Source organism: Phocoena sinus, chromosome X, assembly GCF_008692025.1.
Source record: "Phocoena sinus isolate mPhoSin1 chromosome X, mPhoSin1.pri, whole genome shotgun sequence".
Taxonomy (NCBI): Eukaryota; Metazoa; Chordata; class Mammalia; order Artiodactyla; family Phocoenidae; genus Phocoena; species Phocoena sinus.
In genome coordinates this window covers 69,836,687-69,862,424 of record NC_045784.1, presented here as the reverse complement: position 1 = coordinate 69,862,424, position 25,738 = coordinate 69,836,687, and positions in this window count along the sequence as shown.

Here is a 25,738-nt window from a genome sequence, read left to right as displayed (position 1 = left end):
ATTCACCAGTGAAGCCATCTGCTCCTGAGCTTTTGATTGTTGCAAGAGTTTTAATCACAGCTTCAAATTCAGTCCTTGTGATTGTTCTGTTCATATTTTCTATTTCTACCTGATTCAGTCTTGGTACGTTGTGCATTTCTAAGAATTTGTCCATTTCTTCCACATTGTCCATTTTATTGGCATGTAGTTGCTTGTAGTAATGTCTCATGATCTTTTGTGTTTCTGCAGTGTCAGTTGTTATTTCTCCTTTTTCATTTCTATTTCTATTGATTTGAGTCTTCTCCCTTTTTTTCCTGATGAATCTGGCTAATGGTTTATCAATTTTATATATCTTCTCAAATAACCAGCTTTAAATTTTATTGATCTTTGCTATTATTTCCTTCATTTCTTTTTCATTTTTTTCTGATCTGGTCTTTATGATTTCTTTCCTTCTACTAACGTTGGGGCTTTCTTGTTCTTCTTTCTCTAATTACTTTAGGTGCAAGGTTAGGTTGTTTATTCGAGATGTTTCCTGTTTCTTAAGGTAGGATTGTATTACTATAAACTTCCCCCCTAGAACTGATTTTGCTGCATCCCATAAGTTTTGGGTCGTCGTGTCTCCATTGTTATTTGGTTCTAGGTATTTATTGACTTCCTCTTTGATTTCTTCAGTGATCACTTCGTTATTAAGTAGTGTATTGTTTAGCCTCCATGTGTTTGTATTTTTTCCAGATCTTTTCCTGTAATTGGTATCTAGTCTCATAGTGTTGTGGTCTGAAAAGATACTTGATACAATATCAATTTTCTTAAATTTACCAAGGCTTGATTTGTGACCCAAGATATGATCTATCCTGGAGAATGTTCCATGATCACTTGAGAAAAAAATGTATTCTTTTGTTTTTGGATGGAATGTACTATAATTATTAAGTCCATCCTTTTTAATGTTTCATTTATAGCTTGTGTTTCCTTATTTATTTTCATTTTGGATGGTCTGTCCATTGGTGAAAGTGGGTTGTTAAAGTCCCCTACTATGTCTGTGTTACTGTTGATTTCCCCTTTTATGGCTGTTAGTATTTGAGTTATGTATTGAGGTGTTCCTATGCTGGGTGCATAAATATTTACAAATGTTAGATCTTCTTCTTGGATTGATCCCTTGATCATTACGTAGTGTCCTTCTTGTCTCTTGTAACAATCTTTATTTTAAAGTCTATTTTGTCTGATATGAGAATTGCTACTCCAGCTTTCTTTTGATTTGCATTTGCATGGAATATCTTTTTCCATCCCCTTACTTTCAGTCTGTATGTGTCCCTAGGTCTGAAGGGGGTCTCTTGTAGACTGCATATATATGGGTCTTGTTTTTGTATCCATTCAGCCAGTCTGTGTCTTTTCGTGAGAGCATTTAATCCATTTACATTTAAGGTAATTATTGATATGTATGTTCCCATTCCCATTTTCTTAATTGTTTTGGGTTCGTTTTTGTAGATCTTCTCCTTCTCTTGTGTTTCTTGACTAGAGAAGTTCCTTTAGCATTTGCTGTAAAGCTGGTTTGGTGGTGCTGAACTCTCTCAGCTTTTGCTTGTCTGTAAAGGTTTTAATTTCTCCATCAAATCTGATTGAGATCCTTGCTGGGTAGAGTAATCTTGGTTGTAGGTTTTTCTCCTTCATCACTTTAAATATGTCCTGCCATTCTATTCTGGCTTGCAGAGTTTCTGCTGAGAGTTCAGCTGTTAACCTTATGGTGATTCCCTTGTGTGTTTTTTGTTGTTTTTCCCTTGCTGCTTTTAATATTTTTTCTTTGTATTTAATTTTTGACAGTTTGATTAATATGTGTCTTGGCATGTTTCTCCGTGGATTTATCCTGTATGGGACTCTCTGCTTCCTAGACTTGATTAACTATTTCCTTTCCCATATTAGGGAAGTTTTCAACTATAATCTCTTCAAATATTTTCTCAGTCCCTTTCTTTTTCTCTTCTTCTTCTGGGACCCCTGTAATTCAAATGTTGGTGCATTTACTGTTGACCCCGGTGTCTCTGACACTGTCCTCAGTTCTTTTCATTTTTTTTCTTTATTCTGCTCTGCAGTAGTTATTTCCACTATTTTATCTTCCAGGTCACTTTTCCGTTGTTGTGCCTCAGTTATTCTGCTATTTATCCCTTCTCGAGTAGTTTTCATTTCATTTATTGTGTTGTTCATCATTGTTTGTTTCCTTTTTACTTCATCTAGGTCCTTCTTAAATGTTTCTTGCATTTTCTCTATTCTATTTCCAAGATTTTGTATTGTCTTTGCTATCATTATTCTGAATTCTTTTTCAGATAGACTGCCTATTTCCTCTTCATTTGCTAGGTCTGGTGGCTTTTTATCTTGCTCTTTCATCTGCTGTGTGTTTTTCTGTCTTCTCATTTTGCTTTTCTTTCTGTGTTTGGGGTCTCCTTTTTGCAGGCTACAGGTTCATAGTTCCCATTGCTTTTGGTGTCTGTCCCCGGTGGTTAACGTTGGTTCAGTGGGTTGTGTAGCCTTCCTGGTGGAGGGGACTAGTGCCTGTGTTCTGGTGGATGAGGCTGTATATTGTCTTTCTGATGGGCAGGTCCATGTCTGGTGGTATGTTTTGGGATGTCTGTGGACTTATTATGATTTTAGGCAGCCTCTCTGCTAATGGGTGGGATTTTGTTCCTGTCTTGTTAGTTGTTTGGCATAGGGTGTCCAGCACTGTAGGTTGCTGGTCGTTGAGTGAAGCTGGGTGTTGGTGTTGAAATAGAGATCTCTGGGAGATTTTTGCCATTTGATATTATGTGGAGTTGGGAGGTCTCTTGTTGTCCAGTGTCCTGAAATTGGCTCTCCCACCTCAGAGGCACAACATTGACTCCTGGCTGGAGAACCAAGATTCTTTCATCCACATGACTCAGAATAAAAGGGAGAAAAGCTGGAAAGAAACAAAGAAATATGATAAAGTAAAATAAAGTAAGATAAAGTAAAATAAAGTTATTAAAATAAAAAAATATTATTAATAAAAAAAATTTTTAATGTAAAAAAACAAAACAAAACAACAACCAAAAACGGATGGACAGAACCTTAGGACAGATGGTGAAAGCAAAGCTATACAGACACAATCTCACACAGAAGTATACTCATACACACTCATAAAAAAGAGGAAAAGGGGAAAAATAATCTTGTTCTCAAAGTCCTCCTCGTCAATTTGGGTTGATTAATTGTCTATTCAGGTATTCCACCAACACAGGGTACATCAAGTTGATTGAGGAGATTTAATCCACTGCTCCTGAGGCTGCTGGCAGAAATTTCCCTTTCTCTTCTTTGTTCGCAAAGCTCTGGGGGCTCAGATTTGGATTTGGCCCCACCTCTGTGTGTAGGTTGCTGGACGCCATCTCTCCTTCACTCAGATAGGACAGGTTTAACAGAGCCGCTGATTCAGGGGCTCTGGCTCACTCAGTTCAGGGAAAGGGAGGGGCATGGTGTGTGAGGCGTGCCTACGGTGGCAGAGGCCAGTGGAACTTTGCACCAGACTGTGGTGCACCGTGCATTCTCCTAGAGAAGTTGTCCCTACGTCACGGGACCCTGGCAGTGGCGGACTGCATAGGCTCTCAGGAGGGGAGGTGTAGATAGTGACCTGTGGTCACACACAGGCTTCTTGCTGGCAGCAGCAGCAGCCTTATCATCTCATGCCCATCTCTGAGGTCAGTGCTGTTAGCCGTAGCTCGTACCCATCTCTGGATCTTCTTTAAGCAGCATTCTTATTCTCCTCTCATCGCGCACCAGGAATCAAAGAGGGAAGAAAAAGTCTCTTGCCTCTTCGGCATGTCCAGACTTTTCCCTGGACTCTCTCCCGGCTAGCCGTGGTGTAGTAACGCCTTCAGGCTGTGTTCATGCTGCCAGGCCAGTCCTCTCCCTGTGATCCAACTGAAACCTGAGGCTGAGCTCCCAGCCCTTGCCCACCCCGGTGGTTGAGCAGACAATCCTCTTGGGCTGGTGAGTGCCGGTTGGCACCGATCTTCTGTGCGGGAATCTCTCCACTTTGCCCTCCACACCCCTGTTGCTGTGCTCTCTCCGTGGTTCTGAACCTTCCCCCCTCCTCCACCTTCAGTCTCTGCCCACGAGGGGGCTTCCTAGTGTGCGGAAACCTTTCCTCCTTCACGGCTCCCCCCACTTGTGCAGGTCCCGTCCCTATTCTTTTGTCTCTGTTTATTCTTTTTTTTTTTTTTTTTGCCCTACCCAGTTTCATAGGGGGATTTCTTGCCTTTTGGGGAGGTCTGAGGTCTTCTGCCAGCGTTTGGTGGGTGTTCTGTAGGAGTTGTTCCACGTGTACATGTATTTCTGATGTATCTGTGGAGGGGAAGGTGATCTCCAGGTCTTACTCTTCTGCCATCTTCCCCCTCTCTGCACTTCCATTCTTTTTCCATGATATTGGATCATCTTTACTATCATTACTCCATACTCTTTTTCAGGTAGCTTGCCTATATCCTCTTCATTTAGTTGTTCTTGTGCGTTTTTATCTTGTTCCCATGTCTGAAACATATTTCTCTGCCATGTTATTTTGTCTAACTTTCTGTGTTACTGGAGTCCTTTCTGCTGGCTGGAGGATTGTAGTTCCTCTTGCTTCTGGTGTCTGCCTTCTGGTGAGTGAGGTTGGTCCTGAGGTGTGTGGAGGCTTCTTGGTGTGAGGGACTGTTGTCTGCCCACTGGTGGGTAGAGCTGGGTCTTGTCTGTTTGGTAGTCTGGTCCATGTCAAGAATATGTTTATAGGTGGCTGTGAGCTTACTATGTCTTTAGGCACTCTGTCTGCTGTTGGGTGGTACTGAGTTCCTATCTTGGTGGTTGTTTGGTCTGAGACATTCCAGAACTGGAACCTGTTGTCTATTAGGTTGGGACAGGTCTTGATGCCAAAATGGCGACCTCTGGGGAGCTCATGCTGATCAATATTCTCTGAGGCCTCTGCTACCAAGGTCCTTGCCCCTTCAGTGAGCCACAGCTGATGCCCGCCTCCCCAGGAAACCCGCCACAACTCATAGGTAGGTCCAGTCATGGATCCTATGAGTTATTGCTTTGTTCTATGTCCCAGTGTATGTTATAACTTTTGTATGACTTCCAGGAATGGAGTCTCTGTTTCCCCCTGTCCCATTGAGCTCCTGCACTCAAGCTCCATTGACCTTCAAAGTCAAATGCTTTCAGGATTCCTCCTTCCAATGAAAGAACATCAGGCTGGGGAGGCTGATGTGGGGCTCAGGACTCTCACTCTTGTGGGAGAACCTCTGTGATATAATTACTTTACAGTTTTTTGGTCACCCATCTGGCCAGGATTGGATTTGATTATGTCACAAAAGAGTTCCTTCTGCCACCTCACTGTGGCTTCTTCTTTGTCTTTGAATGTAAAATATCTTTCTTGGTAGGTTACAGTCTTTTTTACCAATAGTTGTTCAGCAGTTAGTTGTGATTTTGGTGTTTTTGTGAGAGGTGGCAAGCTTAAGTCCTTCTATTCCACCCTTTTTTGGGGAATCAAGAGGCTGCTTTTAATTTGGATGCTTGCTTCCTCTTTCCTCGGTGTGTGCTGGCAGTTATCCCCTTATTTGGTGTGCAGGTACAGTGACACTTGTGCACTCCTGAAACAGTTGGGGCAGTTCCTGGTAACTGCTTAAGGGTCTTCTATAGGCAGCTCTCTCAACCCCTCCTGGGACAGTAGGGACAAGGCTTGCCACCTGTTAATGGGTATCTTAGCCTTGGTCAGTGCCTGCCTCTGGAGCCCCTGAAGACAGGGGCAACACACGCCCACCCCTGGAGCTCCTGTAGACAGTGTCCTGTTGCCTGGGAGCACTCACAGGGAAAGAATCACTTATGGTCATCCTACCCCTCTCCTCATGCACACCTGAGTAATGGTGCCTTGTCTCTGTTGAGCCCAGGCTTCTTCTGAGTACACCCTCAGCTGCCACAGCCTAGCTCCTTCAGGCTGTTTCTGCACAGCCAACCCCAATCTTCTTCCTGGGTCTGACCTCTGAAGCATAGGCTTTAACACCTAGCCCCCACCCAAGTGCCTCAGGCTGGGGAGAGCAGGGCAGAAGTGCTGACCTTGTGTGAATGTTACTCTCTATTTTGCCTTCCACAAACCAGTTGCTGCACTCTACTCCTAGGCTCTGAGGTCCCCCCTACATCCAGTCTGATCTTCCTGCTCTGCCATTGAGGAGACTTCCCTGAGTGCAAGAAACTTTCCTCCTTCACATCTCCCTCCCTGAAACACAGACCCCATCCAGATTCCTTCATTTTCTTTTTCCTTTTGTCCAACCCAGTTATGTGGAATTTTACTTGACTTTTTGGAAGTCCGAGGTCTTCTGTTAGTGTTCAGTAACTGTTCTGCATGAATTGTTCCACTTGTAGATGGATTTTTAATGTTTTTGTTGGAGAAGGTGAGCTTCATGTCCTACTCCTCCACCATCTTGATCACAACTCTGTTATTAATGTAAAGTTTAATTGAATTATTAAAAGGACACTCTAAGTTTGTTACTGAAGCTTATCTCAGTAATCTCTCTTTGAATGATGATCATATGCCCACAGTCTTCAATCAGGGGATTATGGATACTGGAAGAGACATAATTTAAAGGACTATCCTCAACCTAGATAGAAAGACTTTTATCAGGTACTCTTAACTAGCTCAAGTACAGTGAAATAGAAGGGAATTAACTCTTGGATTAATTGTCACTTACAAAGGGCACCTATAGAGATGACAGCTGACCTCCAACTCACCTTAAAACAATGCTCCAACAGGAGAAACTACAGTCATACCAAGATCAGCAGATGACAACATCAGAAGTAGACACCTGGACCAAGGTCCTAGACCTGACTTGTATGATTATTTCTTTGCTTCTTTGCTTCTTGGACTTTTCCATATGAACAAAATGTTTTCTATCATGGACATGATAGTATGCTAATTTTAAAAATCAGTACAACTTTTTTGTTAATGGCCAGTTACCTGTGTCTAGTACTTCTGGATTACCTTGGTGGATTTCTCCACTCTAAGGCTCTAATTAGTTGGCCCTTAGGAAATTTATTTAGAAGAAAGTAATTATAGTCCTGTTCAAGCCACAATTGATATTACTAGGTGGGATCCCCTCAGCTAGCCAATTAATAATACCTGCTCTGACTCTGGCCATAAATATGAATTTTATTTTAGTGTTACTCAAGCTCAGTCAGAACAATGAGCTCACTCTCAGTCAAAAACTGTAATCTCTCACTTATTAGAAGGAAACCTCCCATAATTATGGGATAGATTTATGTGGTTAACACAAGGCTATGGTCATTTGAATTTTAAGGCTCCCCTTTTGTTTTGGGAACAATTAAATTATACTGAGAATAACCATCCTAGTAACACTAGGAAATTGGGCTGGGAGTTTTATGGACAGTGCCATTATATAATTTCCCTTAAAGATAAGGATTGGTACAGAACAGGCTAAGTTAGACGACCTAGGGTTATACTGGGCCACACCTAATGGAAGCTTTTGGCTTAATTCATACTTATGATTTTAATAATACTGCTAGCTGTTATTTCTATTTTGCCTGTTTTACAAGATTGTTGTTTCTTGCATTACAAGATGTGTGACTGAGCCTCTGACAAAAATGTATAGTTCTCTGTGAGATGAATGACTGTAATAGTGGCACTCAAGATATGGGAAGATACAACAAGAGGAAAATTTTCCTGGACCATAACAGACTAGTAAGACTGGTGGCCCAGGAACTTTTGGTTACTGTTAGTAAGGTCTAGTCCAGTAATAGCACATTGAGTGGTCTATCAACAAAATCTTTGCCAGACCTGCGAAAGAGAATTCCTAACATCATGGGACAAAATGGTCATGAAATGTTTCCCAAACCATGGTCGAATTTATAGCCATGAGTGGGCTTTACCAACTACAAATTAGCACTTGCCATATACCTCTATAAAGATTACATTATTAGCTGCTGCAGCTGCTGACCTTCAACAGCCCCGGGAAGGAGTTTAGGGTTGAAATGAGGAATGAGGCACTTTGTGCTCTGGGTAAAACTGGCAGATCAGATCTTTAGATAGTTAGATATTTTCAGAAGATTTTATGAGCACAATTCTTGTATCATCTCCTCATATCTAGAAAAGCACTAAAATCCTTCATGGTGATGTCTGCTCCTTGTGACTAGCAGTAAAACCTTCATGAGACTAGCAGCAAACTTTTGAAAAAATATATGCTTGATTGCTTGTACACCCCCTTCACCAAAATGTCAGGTACACTGATCTTCCCCCCACCCCTTTGGAAAAGTTTCTCAGAGCTTTCTGAAATGCTGTGTCCCAGGCAATAACCTTGCAAAAAAACTCACAACTCTCACATTGCATATTCTCTTCAGTCAACAATATCAACTAAAAACAACTCATAAAATAGTACAATTGTAATATATGCATGCAATTTTTTCTTCAGTAAAAAAAAATCTTATCAAATTGAAAAAAGGGAAATAATCTCCACTTTAACAGATTCACATAATTAAACTGGACCCACCCAAATAGTTCAAGATAATTACTTCATCTCACAGTCTTTAATTTTAATCACATCCACAAAAGTGTTTTTGCTAAGTAAAGCAGCAGTTCACAGGTTATAGGGATAGGAAGTGAATAACCTGGTGGTCATTTTTCTATGTACTATAGTCTATCTTTTGCCCTCAACATTCATTACCACATAAAAAATACAGTCACCACATTTTGAGGCGTACAAGAGTTTCATCCCTTTATAGTGTCAACTCAACATTCAAAACCTCGTACTAATCTTATTAGCTCAAAAGTTCTAAACACTATCATTTAAATAATAAAAATTAGGTATTGGCAAGATGCTGTATATAATCCATCCAGGAGCACAATTCCTTTCCCTCTTGAACCCCTAAAATAAGGAAATATATTATCTGCTCCCAAAATACAATTCTGGGAAAAGCATAACTGTTATATATGGTCTTGTTCCAAAGGGGAGAAAATAAGTGACTTATTGTTAATTGTTATTTTTTTGTTAATTTCTTAGAAAGAACAAAGGAAGGAAGGAATAAGTCCAAGGAAGAAATAAGTCACCTGTAAAAAGCAATTTTGAACTCCAGCCAGGCAAAATCCTTTAGGTTTCAAAGTCTGGAAAAAATCCATTGTGTTTTTGATTCCATTCTTTGGGCTTGCAGCTCTCTTATTTAGGCTGGTAGTTCCAGACTCTCAGTCATCCTTTCTATTTTATGAAATGTATCACATGGTGCAACTGAATAGTTTTATCAGCCTATTTCCTTGCAATAGAATTTGGGGGAGTCCAACAGCCTTCATTTCTTTCGTACATTCTCTTGCCTTCTAAGCTGGAAGTGTTTCTGAAGATACAGTATTTTTATGAAACTTGTAAGTCTTGCAGAGATTCACTCATCTAGACAGGACATTAGTCTACAATTTTTTCTTAGGTCATTCATTCATTCATTCATTCATTATCTCTCTCTCCTCTCTCTTTTGCTCTCCCTCTCACTTTCACTCTTTCTCTCTCTCTTATACTTTTGCAGAGATAACTTTATGATTTTGACATGCTTTCTCGTTTGATTGGGGGAAATCTTTGAGTCATGCCCTTGAACTCTTCAAAGAGACTTTGTAACTAAATATTCTGAACTTTGTTCTTTCTAAGAAATTTTAAAAAAATGTAGAGCTAAGTCCTCAGCCTTTTGTCTAAAGCAATTATGTGTTTAATTGGCCAGTTTTATATCTTCTTTGGAGAAATGTCTATTCAGACATTTTGCCCATTTTATAATTTGGATATTTGTTCTTTTATTATTGCATTATAATGGTTATTTGTATTTTCTGGATACAAGCCCTTTATCAGATATATGAGTTACAAATATTGTCTTCAGTACTATGATTTATCTTTTCACTTCCTTAATGGTATCCTTTGAAGCACAAATGATTTTTTTTAATTATGGTGAAATCTAATTAACTTTCCTGCTTGTGCTTTGACTGTCACATCAAAGAAAGTTTTGCCTAACCCAGTGTCACAAAGAATTATTCTTAAATTTTCTTCTAAGGATCTTGGTATATGGCCCATTTTGATTTAAAGTTTGGGTATGCTGTGAGGAAGGAGTTCAACTTCACTTTTTGGCATATTAATTGCCTGTTGTTTTATAATTTTTGGTTGAAAAGATTGCTCTTGCTTATTAAATTATTTTGATATTCTTGTTAAAATTGTAAATATTACGGTTTGTTTGTGGACTGTCAATTATCTTCCATTGATCTAAATGTAAAACTAGTGCCAGTACCACATTGACATCATTAACACAGCTTTGTAGTAAGTTTTAAAATTGGAACGTGAAAGTCGTCCAAATTCTTTCTAATTTTTATGATCATTTGATTATTTTGAATCTCTTGAATATTGAATAAATTTCAATATGAATTTCCCTATGAATCTTAGGACCAACTTTTCAAGTGCTGATAACAGCTAACTGGGATTTTAACAGGCAATATGTTGAGTCCTTAGATCAATTTGGGGAGTATTTTAACAATGTTAAGTTCTCTGATCCGTAAACATGGTATGTCTTTCCATTCTTGCCTTCTTTACTTTCTTGCAAAAATTTTTTGTAGGGGCTTCCCTGGTGGTGCAGTGGTTAAGAATCCACGTGCCAATGCAGGGAACATGGGTTCAAGCCCTGGTCTGTGAAGATCCCACATGCTGCAGAGCAACTAAGCCCGAGTGCCACAACTACTGAACATGTGCTCTAGAGCCCATGAGCCACAACTACTGAGCCCACGTGCCTAAAGCCCATGCTCTGAAAAAAGAGAAGCCACGACAATATGTCCACACCCTGCAAAGAGTAGCCCCCACTCGCCGCAACAAGAGAAAACCCGCACACAGCAATGAAGACCCAGTTCAGTCCAAAACAAAACAAAAAAATTAATTAAAAAAAATCTTTTGTAATTTTTATAGTGTAATTTTTAGAATTCTTCGATTATATTTATTCCCAAGTATTTTCTTCTTTTTGATGCCATGGTAAATGTAGTTGACTTATTAATTTCATTTTCTGATACTTCACTGCTAATGTAAGGAGCACAATAGTTTTTTTATATATTAATTTGTACCAAGGTAACTTGCTTAACTTTCTATTTGTTCACATACATTTTACAGGATTTCTTGTTTTTTTTTTAATACACAAGATCATGTCATCTGCAAGCAGTTTATTTTTGTTTCGTTTTCCTTTGTTTTCAGCTTAAATGTTTTATATGCCTTATCTTGCCCAATTGTTCAGTCTAGAATCTACAGTAAAACGTGGATTAGAAGTAGTGAGAGCATACATTCTTGTTCTGTTCCTGAACACAATAGAAAGGCTACAGATTTTCAACAATAAGTATAATATTTGTCATGAGTTTTTGGGTAGATTTTTCTCCATGGGATTGTGGAAACTCCCTTATATTCTTAATTTATTGAGAGTTTATATAAAAAGGGTAGATATTTCAATGTTTTTCTGCTTTTGTTGAAATAACCATATGTTCTTTTTGTCCTTACTTCAAATGACATTGTATGTCACATTGATTTTCAGATGTAAAACATATTTTCCTTTTGGGGAATAAATCCTCCTCTGTCATGGTATACAGTAATCATTTTTATACATTACTGCCCTCAGTGCACTAATATTTGTTGTGTATATTTTGGATTTGTATTCATAAGAAATTTTGGTTTTCAATGTTGTATTCTTTTATTTTTAACATCTTTATTGGGGTATAATTGCTTTACAATGGTGTGTTAGTTTCTGCTTTTTAACAAAGTGAATCAGTTATACATATACATATGTTCCCATATCTCTTCCCTCTTGTGTCTCCTTCCCTCCCACCCTCCTTACCCCACCACTCTAGGTGGTCACAAAGCACCAAGCTGATCTCCCTGTGCTGTGCGGCTGCTTCCAACTAGCTGTCTATATTACATTTGGTAGTGTATATATGTCCATGCCACTCTCTCATCTTGTCACAGCTTACCCTTCCCCATTCCCATATCCTCAAGTCCATTCTCTAGTAGGTCTGTGTCTTTATTCCCATCTTACCCCTAGGTTCTTCATGACATTTTTTCTTAGATTCCATATATATGTGTTAGCATATGGTATTTATTTTTCTCTTTCTGACTTACATCAATCTGTATGACAGACTCTATGTCCATCCAAGTCACTACAAATAACTCAATTTCGTTTCTTTTTAAGGCTGAGTAATGTTCCACTGCATATATGTGCCACATCTTCTTTAACCATTCATCTGATGATGAACACTTAGGTTGCTTCCATCTCCTAACTATTGTAAATACAGATGCAATGAATATTTTGGTACATGACTTATTTTGAATTATGGTTTTCTCAGGGTATATGCCCAGTAGTGGGATTGCTGGGTCATATGGTAATTCTATTTTTAGGTTTTAAGGAACCTCCATACTGTTTTCCATAGTGGCTTTATCAATTTACATTTTCCCACCAGCAGTGCAAGAGTGTTCCCTTTCCTCCACACCCTCTCCAGCATTTATTGTTTCTAGGTTTTTAATGATGGCCATTCTGACCAGTTTGAGATGATATCTCATTGTGGTTTTCATTGGCATTTCTCTAATGATTAATGATGCTGAGCATTCATTCATGTGTTTGTTGGCAACCTGTATATCTATTTTGGGGAAATGTATATTTAGGTGTTCTTCCCATTTTTGGATTGGGTTTTTTGTTATGGAGCTGCATGAGCTGCTTGTAAATTTTGGAGATTAATCCTTTGTCAGTTGCTTCATTTGCATATATATTCTCACATTCTGAGGATTGTCTTTTGGAATTGTTTATGGTTTTCTTTGCTGTGCAAAAGCTTTTAAGTTTCATTAGGTCCCATTTGTTTCTTTTTGTTATTATTTCCATTTCTCTAGGAGGTGGATCAAAAAGGATCTTGCTGTGATTTATGTCATAGAGTGTTCTGCCTATGCTTTCCTCTAAGAGTTTGATAGTTTCCAGCCTTACATTTAGGTATTTAATCCATTTTGAGATTATTTCAGTATATGGTGTTAGGGAATGTTCTAATCTCATGTTTTTACTTGTACCTGTCCAGTTTTCCAAGCACCATTTATTGAAGAGGCTGTCTTTTCTCCACTGTATATTCTTGCCTCCTTTATCAAAGATAAGGTGACCATAGGTGCGTTCGTTTACCTCTGGGCTTTCTCTCCTATTCCATTGATCTATCTTTCTGTTTTTGTGCCAGTACCATACTGTCTTGATTACTGTTGCTTTGTAATATAATCTGAGGACAAGGAGCCTGATTCCTCCAGCTCCATTTTTTCCTCTCAAGGGTGCTTTGGCTATTCTTTTGTGTTTCCATACAAATTGTGAAATTTTTTATTCCAGTTCTGTGAAAAATTCCATTGATAGTTTGATAGGGATTGCATTGAATCTGTAGATTGCTTTGGGTAGTAGAGTCATTTTCACAATGTTGATTCTTCCAATCCAAGAACATGATATATCTCTCCATCTGTTTGTATCATCTTTAGTTCTTTCATCAGTGTCTTATAATTTTCTGCATACAGGTCTTTTGTCTTCTTAGGTAGGGTTATTCCTAGATATTTTATTGTTTTTGTAGCAGTGGTAAATGGGAGTGTTTTCTTAATTTCACTTTCAGACTTTTCATCATTTTTTTATAGGAATGCCAGAGATTTCTGTGCATTAATTTTGTATCCTGTTACTTTACCAAATTCATTGTTTAGCTCTAGTAGTTTTCTGGTAGCATATTTAGGATTCTCTATGTATAGTATCACGTCATCTGCAAACAGTGACAGCTTTACTTCTTCTTTTCTGATTAGGATTCTTTTTTTTTTTTTTAGGATTCATTTAATTTCTTGTTCTACTCTGATTGCTCTGGCTAAAAGTTCCAAAACTATGTTGAATAATAGTGGTGAGGTTGGGTAACCTTTTCTTGTTCCTGATTTTAATGGAAATGGTTTCAGTTTTTCACCATTGAGGATGATGTTGGCTGTGGGTTTGTCATATATGGCCTTTATTATGTTGAGGATAGTTCCCTCTATGCCTGCTTTCTGCAGGGTTTTTTTCATAAATGGGTGTTGAATTTTGTCAAAAGCTTTCTCTGCATCTATTGAAATGATCATATGGTTTTTCCTCCTTCAATTAGTTAATATGGTTTATCACATTGATAGATTTGCATATATTGAAGAGTCCTTGCATTCCTGGAATAAACCCCACTTGATCATGGTGTATGATCCTTTTAATGTGCTGTTGGATTCTGTTTGCTAGTATTTTGTTGAGGAATTTTGCATCTATGTAAATCAGTGATATTGGCCTGTAGTTTTCTTTCTTTGTGACATCCTTGTCTGGTTTTGGTATCAGGGTGATGTTGGCCTTGTAGAATGAGTTTGGGTGTGTTCCTCCCTCTGCTATATTTTGGAAGAATTTGAGAAAGATGAGTGTTAGCTCTTCTCTAACTGTTTGATAGAATTCGCCTGTGAAGCCATCTGGTCCTGGGCTTTTGTTTGTTGGAAGATTATTAATCACAGTTTCAATTTCAGTGCTTGTGATTGATCTGTTCATAATTTCTATTTCTTCCTGGTTCAGTCTTGGCAGGTTGTGCCATTCTAAGAATTTGTCCATTTCTTGCAGGTTGTCCGTTTTATTGGCATAGAGTTGCTTGTAGTAAACTCTCATGATCCTTTGTATTTCTGTAGTTTCAGTTGTTACTTCTCCTTTGTCATTTGTAATTCTATTCATTTGAGTCTTCTCCGTTTTTTCTTGATGAGTCTAACTTATGATTTATCAATTTTGTTTATCTTATCCAAGAATCAGCTTTTAGTTTTATTGATCTTTGCTATTGTTTCCTTCATTTCTTTTTCATTTATTTCTGATCTGATATTTATGATTTCTTTCTTTCTTAACTTTGTGGGGATTTTTGTTCTCCTTTCTCTAATTCCTTTTGGTGCAAGGTTAGGTTCTTTATTTGAAACTTTTCCTGTTTCTTAAGGTAGGATTTTATTGCTATAAACTTCCCTCTTAGAACTGCTTTTGCCTCATCCCATAGGTTTTGGGTCATCTTGTGTCCATTGTCATTTGTTTCTATGTATTTTTTGATTTCCTCTTTGATTTCTTCAGTGATCACTTCGTTATTAAGTGGTGTACTGTTTAGCCTCCATGTGCTTGTATTTTTTACAGGTCTTTTCCTGTAATTGATATCTAGTCTCATAGCATTGTGATTGGAAAAGATACTTGATACGATTTTAATTTTCTTAAATTTACCAAGGCTTGCTTTGTGATCCAAGATATTATCTAACCTGGAGCATGTTCCATTTGAACTTGAGAAAATTGTGTATTCTGTTGTTTTGGGGTGGAATATTCTATAAACATCAATTAAGTCCATCTTGTTTAATGTATCACTTAACGCTTGTGTTTCCTTATTTTTTTTTCATTTTGGATGATCTGTGCATTGGTGAATGTGGGATGTTAAACTCCCCTACTATGAATGTTTTACTGTCCATTTCCCCTTTTATGGCTGTTAGTATTTGTCTTAGGTATTGTGGTACTCCTCTGTTGAGTGCATAATTTTTAACAATTGTTATACCTTCTTCTTGGATTGATCCCTTGATAATTATGTAGTGTCCTTCTTTGTCTCTTGTAATAGTCTATATTTTAATGTATATATTTTCTGATATAAGAATTGCTACTCCAGCTTTGTTTTGATTTCCATTTGCATGGAATAACTATTTCCATCCCCTCATTTTCAGTCTGTATGTGTCCCTAGGTCTGAAGTGGGTCTCTTGTAGACAGCATCTATATGGTTCTTGTTTTTGTATCCATTCAGCCAGTATGTGTCTTTTGGTGGGAGCATTTAATCCATTTACATTTAAGGTGATTGTCGATATGTATGTTCCTGTTCCCATTTTCTTAATTGCTTTGAGTTTGTTATTGTAGGACTTTTCCTTCTCTTGTGTTTCTTGCCTAGAGAACTTCCTTTAGCCTTTGTTGTAAAGCTGGTTTGGTGGTGCTGAACTCTCTCAGCTTTTGCTTGTCTGTATAGTTTCTAATTTCTCCATCAAATCTGAATGAGATTGTTGCTGGGTAGAATAATCTTGGTTGTAGGTTTTTCTCCTTCATCACTTTAAATATGTCCTGCCACTCCTTTCTGGCTTGCAGAGTTTCTGCTGATAGATCAGCTGTTAACCTTATGGGGATTCCCTTGTATGTTATTTGTTGTTTTTCCCTTGCTGTTTTTAATATATTTTCTTTGTAGTTAGTTTTTGATAGTTTGATTAATACGTGTTTTGGCCTGTTTCTCTTTGAATTTATCTGGTATAGGACTCTCTGTGCTTCCTGGACGTGATTAACTATTTCCTTTCCCATATTTGTGAAGTTTTCAACTCTAATCTCTTCAGATATTTTTCCAGTCCCTTTCTTTTTATCCTCTTCTTCTGGGACCCCTGTAATTCGAATATTGGTGTGTTTAATGTTGTCCGAGATGTCTCTGAGACTGTCCTCATTTCTTTTCATTGTTTGTTTTTATTCTGCTCTGCAGTAGTTATTGCCATTATTTTATCTTCCAGGTCACTTATCAGTTCTTCTGCCTCAGTTATTCTGCTATTCATCCCTTCTATAGCATTTTTTATTTCCTTTAATATGTTGTTCATCATTCTTTGTTTTCTCTTTATTTCTTCTACATCCTTGTTAAATGTTTCTTGCATTTTCCCTATTCTATTTCCAAGATTTTGGATCATCTTTACTATCATTATTCTGAATTCTTTTTTCAGGTACACTGACTCTTTCCTCTTCATTTTTTAGGTCTGTTGAGGTTTTACCTTTCTCCTTCATCTGCTGTGTGTTTTTCTGTCTTCTCATTTGGCTTATCATACTGTGTTTGGGGTCTCCATTTTGCAGATTGCAGGTTTCCAGTTCTCATTGTTTTTGTTGTCCGTCCCCAGTGGCTAAAGTTGGTTCAGTGTGTTTTGTATGCTTCCTGGTTGAGGGGACTAGTGTCTGTGCTCTGGTGGATGAGGCTGGATCTTGTCTTTCTGGTAGGTAGGTCCACAACTGGTGGTGTGTTTTGGGGTGTTTGTGGCCTTATTATGATTTTAGGCAGCTTCTCTGCTAATGGATGGGGTTGTGTTCCTGTCTTGCTTGTTGTTTGGCATAGGGTGTCCAGCACTGTAGGTTGCTGGTCGTTGAGTGAAGCTGGGTGTTGGTGTTGAGAGGGAGATCTCTGGGAGATTTTCACCATTTGATATTACATGGAGCTGGGAGGTCTCTTGTGGACCAGTGTCCTGAAGGTGGCTCTCCCACCTCAGAGGCATGGCATTGACTCCAGGCTGGAGCTCCAAGAGCCTTTCATCCACATAGCTCAGTATAAAAGGGAGACAAAGTAGAAAGGAAGAAAGAGAATAAAATAAAGATAAGGTAAAATAAAGTTATTAAAATAAAAAATAATTATATAGAAAAATAATTTTTAAGTAAAAAAAAAAAAGCAAAAACAGACAGACTGAACCCTAGGTAAAATGGTGATAACAAAGCTATACAGACAAAATCTCCCACAGAAGCATACACATACACATTCACAAAAAGAAGAAAAGTGGTAAAAATAATATATCTTGCTCTCAACGTCCACCTCCTCAATTTGGGATGATTCGCTGTCTATTCAGGTGTTCCACAGATGCAGGGTACAGCAAATTTATTGCGGAGATTTAATCCACTGCTTCTGAGGCTACTGGAAGAGATTTCCCTTTCTCTTCTTTGTTCGCACAGCTCCAGGGTTTCAGCTTTGAGTTTGCCCCTGCCTTTGCGTGTAGGTTGCCTGAGGGCATCTGTTCTTCGCTCAGACAGGACTGGGTTAAAGAAGCAGCTGATTCTCGGCTCTGGCTCTCTCAGACTGGGGGGTGGGAGGGTTACGGATGCCGGGTGAGCCTGCAGCAGCAGATGCTGGTGTGATGTTGCACCAGCCTAAGGCGTGCAGTGCATTCTCCCGGGGAAGTTTTCCCTGGATCACGGGACCGTGGCAGTGGCGGGCTGCACAGGCTCCCGGGAGGGGAGGTTTGGATAGTGACCTGTGCTAGCACACAGGCTTTTTGGTGTCTGCAGCGGTAGCCTTAGCATCTCATTCCTGTCTCTGTGGTCTGCGCCAGTAGCTGCAGCTCGTGCCCATCTCTGGAGCTCCTTTAAGCCATGCTCTTAATCCCCTTTCCTCGCCCACCAGGAAAAAAATAGGGAAGAAAAAGTCTCTTGCCTCTTTGGCAGGTCCAGACTTTTCCCTGGACTCCCTCCGTGCTAGCCGTGGTGCACTAACCCCCTACAGGCCTTGTTCACGCTGTTAACCTCAGTCCTCTCCCAGCGCTCTGACCAAAGCCCGAGCCTCATCTCCCAGCCCCCGCCCGCCCCGGCGGGTGAGCACACAAGCCTCTCAGTCTGATGAGTGCTGGTGCGCACCGATCCTCTGTGCAGGAATCTCTCTGCTTTACCCTCTGTACCCCTGTTGCTGAGTTCTCCTCCATGGCTCCAAAGCTTTCCCCCTCCGCCATCTGCAGTCTCCGCCCACAAAGGTGCCTCCTAGTGTTTGGAAACCTTTCCTCCTTCACAGCTCCCTCTCACTGGTGCAGGTCCCATCCCTTTTATTTTGTCTCTGTGTTTTCTTTTTTCTTTTGCCCTACCCAGGTATGTGGGGCGTTTCTTGCATTTTGGTAGGTCTGAGGTCTTCTGCCATCATTCAATGGGTGTTCTATAGGAGCAATTCCACGTGTAGATGTATTTCTGATATATCTGTGGGGAGGTAGGTGATCTCCACGTCTTACTCTTCCACCATCTTCCTCCCAATCTCTGTTGGTTTCTTGTGATGTCTTTGTCTAATTTTGGTAACTGAGTAACAGTGGCTTTATAGAATGTGTTTGAATGTATTCTCTTCTATTCCATATTTGGAATACTTTTTTGAAGATTTAGCATTAATTTTTAAAAATATTTTTTAGAAGTCACCAATGAAGTCATCTAGGCCTATATTTTTCTTTATGGCAAGCTATTAATTATTATTCAATCTCTACTTTTTTTTGTTGTTATTTTCATTGCTTTTTTTTTTAAACATCTTTTTTGGAGTGTACTTTTGGTTTATAATTGTCTTTAGTTTGTGTTATTTGTGTCTTTTTAGTAATTTGTCTATTTCATCTAAGTCAAGTAAATTTTTAATATACTATTGTTTATAATATTCCCGTATAATCTATTTCTTTAAATTTGGTGGTTATGGGGCTTCCCTGGTGGCGCAGTGGTTGAGAGTCCGCCTGCGGAAGCAGGGGACACGGGTTCGTGCCCCGGTCCGGGAAGATCCCACATGCCGCGGAGCGGCTGGGCCCGTGAGCCATGGCCGCTGAGCCTGCGCGTCCGGAGCCTGTGCTCCGCAGCGGGAGAAGCCACAACAGTGAGAGGCCCGCGTACCGCAAAAAAAAAAAAAAAAAAAAAAAAATTTGGTGGTTATATTCCTAATTATGAGAATTTGATTCTTTTGTTTTTTGCTTTTCAGTTTCTGTAAAGTTTTGTCAATTTTGCTGCTTTATCAGAGAACTATCCGTAGTTTTGTGGGTTTACTCTAATGTTTTTTATTCCCTATTTTGCTTATTTTCTCACTATTACTGATTTTTTTGTCCTTCCTTTGCTTGTTTTAGGTTCAACTTGCTACTTTCTAGTTTCTTAAACAGGTACATTAGGTTATGAATTTTAGATTGACTTTTTTATTGTAGATATTTTCAGCTATAAATTCACACTAAGCACTGTATTGATAAATCACATATGTTTCTTTTTTTCTTTTGATGTGATCCAATATTTTTTGATGTGGACCAATTTTTTTGATGTGGAATATGTTACAATATTGCTTCTGTTTTATGATTTGGTTTTTCAGCCAGGAGACATGTGGGATCTTAGTTACCCAATGAGAGATTGAACCCAGACTCCCACACCCCATCACATTGGAAGGCAAAGTCTCAAACACTGGGTCGACAGAGAAGTCCCCCATATGTTCTTGTATATGTGTTTTTGGTTCCTTTTTAACAATGTTTAATATCTAAAGAAATTTGTATTGAAGTATAGTTGATTTACAATGTTGTGTTAGTTTCAGGTGTACAGCAAAGTACAGCAAAGTGATTCAATTATATAATATATATATATATATTAGTTTTGATTTTCATTTCTCTAACAATTGAAATGTTGAGTATCTTTTCATGTGCCTTTGGCCATCAGTTTGTCTTCTTTGGAGAAATGTCCATTTAGATTTTTCTGCCCATTTTTTGGGTTGTTTGCTTTTTTGATATTGAGCAATATGAGCTGTTTTTATATTTTAGAGATTAATCCCTTGTTGGTAACACAGTTTGTGCATATTTTATCCCATTCTGTAGGCTGTAGGTTTTCTTTTAATTTTGTTTATGATTTCCTTTACTGTGCAAAAGCTTTTGAGTTTAATTAGGTCTTATTTGTTTATTTTTGCTCTTATATCCATTACTCTATGAGACAGATCAAAATAAAAAATACTGCTTCAATTGATGTCAGAGAGTGTTCTGCCTATGTTTTCCTCTAGGAGTTTTATATTATCTGGTTTTAAATTTAGGTGTTTAATTCATTTTGAGTTTATTTTTTAAATGTTGTTCGAGAATGTTCTAATTTCATTCTTTTACATATAGCTGTCTATTTTTCTTTGCACCAATTATTGAAGAGACTGTCTTTTCTCTATTGTATATTCTTTCCTCCTTTGTCATAGATTAATTGACCATAGGTGTGTAGGTTTATTTCTAGGCTTTCTATCATGTTCCATTGATCTATATATCTGTTTTTGTGCCAATACCATACTCTTTTGATTACTATATCTTTGTAGTATAGTCTGAAAACTACTAGAGGTCATCAGTAAATTCAGTAAAGCTGCAGGATACAAAATTAATACACAGAAATCTGTTGCATTTCTATACACTAACAATGAAGTATCAGAAAGAGAAATTAAGGAAACAATACCATTTACCACTGCATCAAAAAGAATAAAATAACTTGGAATAAACCTACCCAAGGAAGTGAAAGTCCTGTACTCTGAAAACTATAAGACAATTATGAAAGAAATTGAAGAGTACACAAACAGATGGAAAGAGAGACCATGCTCTTGGACTGGAAAAAATCAATATTGTCAGAATGACTGTATTACGCAAGGCAACCTATGGATTCAGTGCAATTTGTATCAAATTACCAATGGCCATTTTCACAGAACTAGAACAAAACATTTTAAATTTACATGGAGACACAAAAGACCCCCAAGGAGCCAAAGCAATCTTGAGAAAGAAAAATGAAGTTGGAGGTATCAGGTTCCCTGGCTTCCCTTTTACCATGTTTAAAAGGAACAAAAGCAAAAGAAGAGGGATCACACCTCCCTCTGGCAACAGCCAAAATTTTATTTATTTTTAAGGACTCATTTTAATAAATTTGGTCCACCTAGTAATCCCAGATAATAGCCTTATCTTTATGTTCTTAATCTAATTGCATCAACAAAGTCCCTCTTGCCATGTAAACTAACATATCCAGTGGTTTTGGGGATTAATAACATGAGCATAATTGGGGAGGAATTATAATATTCTGCCTATTGCAAATTATTTATTCTCAAAAAATTCAGTTTTGAATGAGATTACAAAGCAGGAAGAGTGTTATTATCTATCCACTCCCAAATTTTTATGTTGAAGCCCTAATACCAAATTTGATAACACTTGGAGGTGGGGTCTTCTGGATGTGATTAGGTTTAGAGAAGGCAGAGGCCTTATAATGAGATTAATTGTTTATAATAGGAGGAGTTCAGAGCTCTCACTTTCTCTACCATGTGAGGACAGAGCATGATATTGGTCATCTGTAAACAAGGAAGAGGGCTCTCACTTAACATCAGATTTCCAGCTCCTTGATCTTGGACTTCCCAGCCTCCAGAAATATGAGAAATAAATATTTGTTGTTTATGCCACCCAGTTTGTGGCATCGTGTTATAACAGCCTGAACTGACCAAGAAAGTAATTGGTGTCAGAAGTGCAGTACTGCTGTAACAAATACCTGAAATAGGGAAGTAGCTTTGGAATGGGTAACGGGTAGAAGCTGAAAGAATTTGGGAGTACATGCCAGAAAAAGCCAACATTGCCATGAAATTGCTGCTAATAGTGATTCTGGTGGGAGCTGAAAAAAAGGAAAGAGGAGAGCTGTAGAGAAATCTTCCATTTTCTTACAGAACACATAAATAATCAAGTAAAGAATGTTGGTATAAATATGGACAGTAAAGGACATTAAGATGAGGTCTCAGATACAAATAAGAAATATGTTATTGGACAATGGAAAAAAGGTCATCCTTATAATGAAGTGGCAAAGAACTTGCCTGAATTGCATTCATGTTCTAGTGTTTTGCAGAAGATAGTGAGGTAGTATTTGCAATCAATGAAATTAGATATTTAGCTAAATAAAGTTCTATGCAAAATATGAAGGAGTGGCTTGGTTCCTGTTGGCTGCTTATCGTAAAATGCAGGAAGAGGAGAATAAATTGAAGAAAAATATTTAAGGAAATAATAATAATAATCCCATAACTTAAAGATTTGGAAAACTATCAACAATTCCATACTGAAAGAAAGTAAGAAAGACAGAAAGACAGCAAGAAAGAAAGACAGACAGAAAGACAGAAAGACAGACAGAGAGACAGAAAGAAAGAAAGAAAGAAAATGTATTTTGTTGGAAATGCTAAGGTGTAGCCAAGCAAACATTTGATGTGTATTGGTATGAGTGTGAAAATAATCAGCCACCCCACCATGAACACTACCAGCTTGAACTGAAGGACACTGAGATGGAATTTAATGAAGAAAGGGTAAGAATGTTGGACTTAGACTAGACAGCATGACAAAGATCTTCAGATGTGAACTTGCATATTCTTCAATTAAAGGGAAGAGTGGCTTCAAAGAAGATTCAGAAATAATCAAGGCCACCACCTCAATTTCAGGAGACCAGATAGCTTTCAACAAAAACCTTTCTTCCTCAAGGCATAGGAGTCATGGAGGCAAGGTCACCCAGAATCTTAGCAGATTAACCTTCACCAGCAGAGCCATGGAGGCATGACCCCTGCCTAGCAGAGCCAGAGAGTGAAAGTGGTCCCTATAAAGAGTTACAGCTCCCCATTTATACCTGGGGTAATTTTGTTACCACAGTGGGCCTGGATGGCAGAGCATCAAACCAAAGAGGATTATTCTAGAACCTCACAATCTCATGGAATTTGCCTTGCTAGGTTTTGGACTTACTTGGAACCCATCACCCCTTATTTTCCTCCCTTTATGAATGGAAGTGTCTATCATATACCTGTCCTACCATTGTATTTTGGAAGCACATAACTTGTTTGGTTTCACAGATTCACAGCTTGAGAGGAATTTTACCTCAGAATGAATCATACCTTGAGTTTCATTCCTATCTGATTTAAATAATACTTAGGTGAGACTTCGGATTTTAGATATTTGAGTTGATGTTGAAACTAGTTAAGACCTTTAGGACTGTTGGGGTAGAATTAATCTGTTTTGTATTTGTGAAGGGCATACATTTTGGGGACCAAAGGTAGAATGTTATGGACTGAATGTTTGTGTCCCTCTAAAATCATTATTCTGAAACCTGAACACCCAATGTAATAGTATTTGGAGGTGGGGCTTCGGAGATAATTAGACTTAGATAAAATTATGAGGGTGGGCCCCCATGATGGTATTAGTGCCTTTATAAGAAGTAAAGGAGACCAGAGCCCTCTCTTTTCTTCCATATGAAGATACAGGAAGAAAAGGCAGCCAACTCCAAACTAAGAAGTGGTTTCTCATCAGACACCAAATCTAGCAGCACTTTCAACTTGAACTTCTAAGCCTCCACAATTGTGAGAAATAAATATTTGTTGTTTAAGCCACCCAGTCTAAGTTATGTTGTTAGAGCAGCCTGAACTGCCTTAGATAAAGAGGAAGACAATACCTAGGTACTTTCTATATTTCTAATCACTGCTACCTTTGTGTATAATGTTTTGTATTCAATCTCTCATCACCCTCAATAGTTTTTTTTATTATGTTTACTGTTGCTTTATAAGCTATTAAGATATTAGATTTAGACAGTGAACCAGCTAAAAATGCGTGCAGCTAAACAAGAAGTGCTCAATTAATTTTGGATAGTGGTTGTTACTTTAAATATCTATATTAACAATATAGAGTTTTTAGTAGCTACTAATGTCCACTGAACTTTCTAGGGAAGATAAGTTTGAGACAATCATGAAACAAGGAGGTAAATATAAAAATATTAGAATGAAGACATTTTGTAGCCATGCAGAGATTAGATTGCCATAAATTACATTTCTTTTCTAAATGATAATGGGGCTTGTGGTTTTGTGTTGTATCCAGGCATAAATTTAGATGAAACATAATTGATACTTGGCTATATTTGTATCAACTAAAATGTTGTATGATGATTATGGGACCTATTGTTTGAAGCTGTTAGTGGGGGCACCCTTATACCTCTAGGGAAAAAAAAAACTAATGAAGTCACTACACCCTTATTAGGATAGCCAAAATCCAGAACACTGATAACATCAAATGCTGGTGAGGATGTGGAGCAACAGGGCATCTCATTCATTGCTGGTGGGAATGTAAAATGGTACAGTCACTTTAGAAGATAGTTTGGGAGCTTTTGCAAAACTAAACATACTTCTACCATATGAACCAGCAACTGTGTTCCTTGTTATTAACCCAAAGGATCTGAAAGCTTATGTCCTTACAAAAATCTATACATGGATGTTTATAGCAGGTTTATTCTTAACTGTCGATCTGTGGAACTAACCAAGTATGCCCTTCAGTAGGTAAATAAATAAATAAACTTCAGTACATGCAGACAATGAAATTTTATCTAGCACTAAAAAGAAATGAGCTACCAAGTCACAAAAAGGTATGGAAGAAACTTAAATGCATATTACTAACTGAAAGAAGTCCATTTGAAAAGGATATGTACTGTATGTTTCCAATAATATGACATCTGGAAAATGCAAAACTATGGAAGTAATAAACAGATCGGTGGATGCCAGGAGTCTAAGAGAAAGAAGGATTGAATAAGCAGAGCGAAGAAGATTTTTAGGGCAGTGTAACTACTCTGTATCATATTATAATGGCAGATACATTTGTCCAAACCCATAAAATGTACAACACCAAGAGTGAATTCTGATGTATACTATGGACTTTAAATGATAATTCTTTGTCAATATAGGTTCATCAATTGTAACAAATGTACCACTGTGGTGGGAGATATTGATAATGAGAGAGGCTATGCATGTGTGGGGGCAAGAGGTATGGGAAGAGGTATGTGTGGGAAATCTCTGTAACTTTTGCTCAATTTTGCTGTGAACCTAAAATTGCTCTAAAAATAAAGTCTTTAAAAAGGAAAAAAAATATACACAAGCAGTAACATAAGCTTGAATATGTTTTATTATTTTGACCATATTTTAAATGGTTTTATATAAAAATGAAATTCTGGTTTGTGGAATAAAAATAAATAATGATGGGCTATTGACCAGTGGAAAGGTCACATAGAGTGATCGTACCTGTAAAAATTGTTTTTACAACAATCTTTTTCCTAACTAAGTAGATTAGCCAAATCCGGTTTATTTGCATTGTATGTCTTGTAATCATTAGAACAGTGCTTCCCAATCTTCAGTGAATATAGGAAACTCCTGGGGAGCTTGTTAAAGTGTCAATTTCTGGACCTGGTCCTC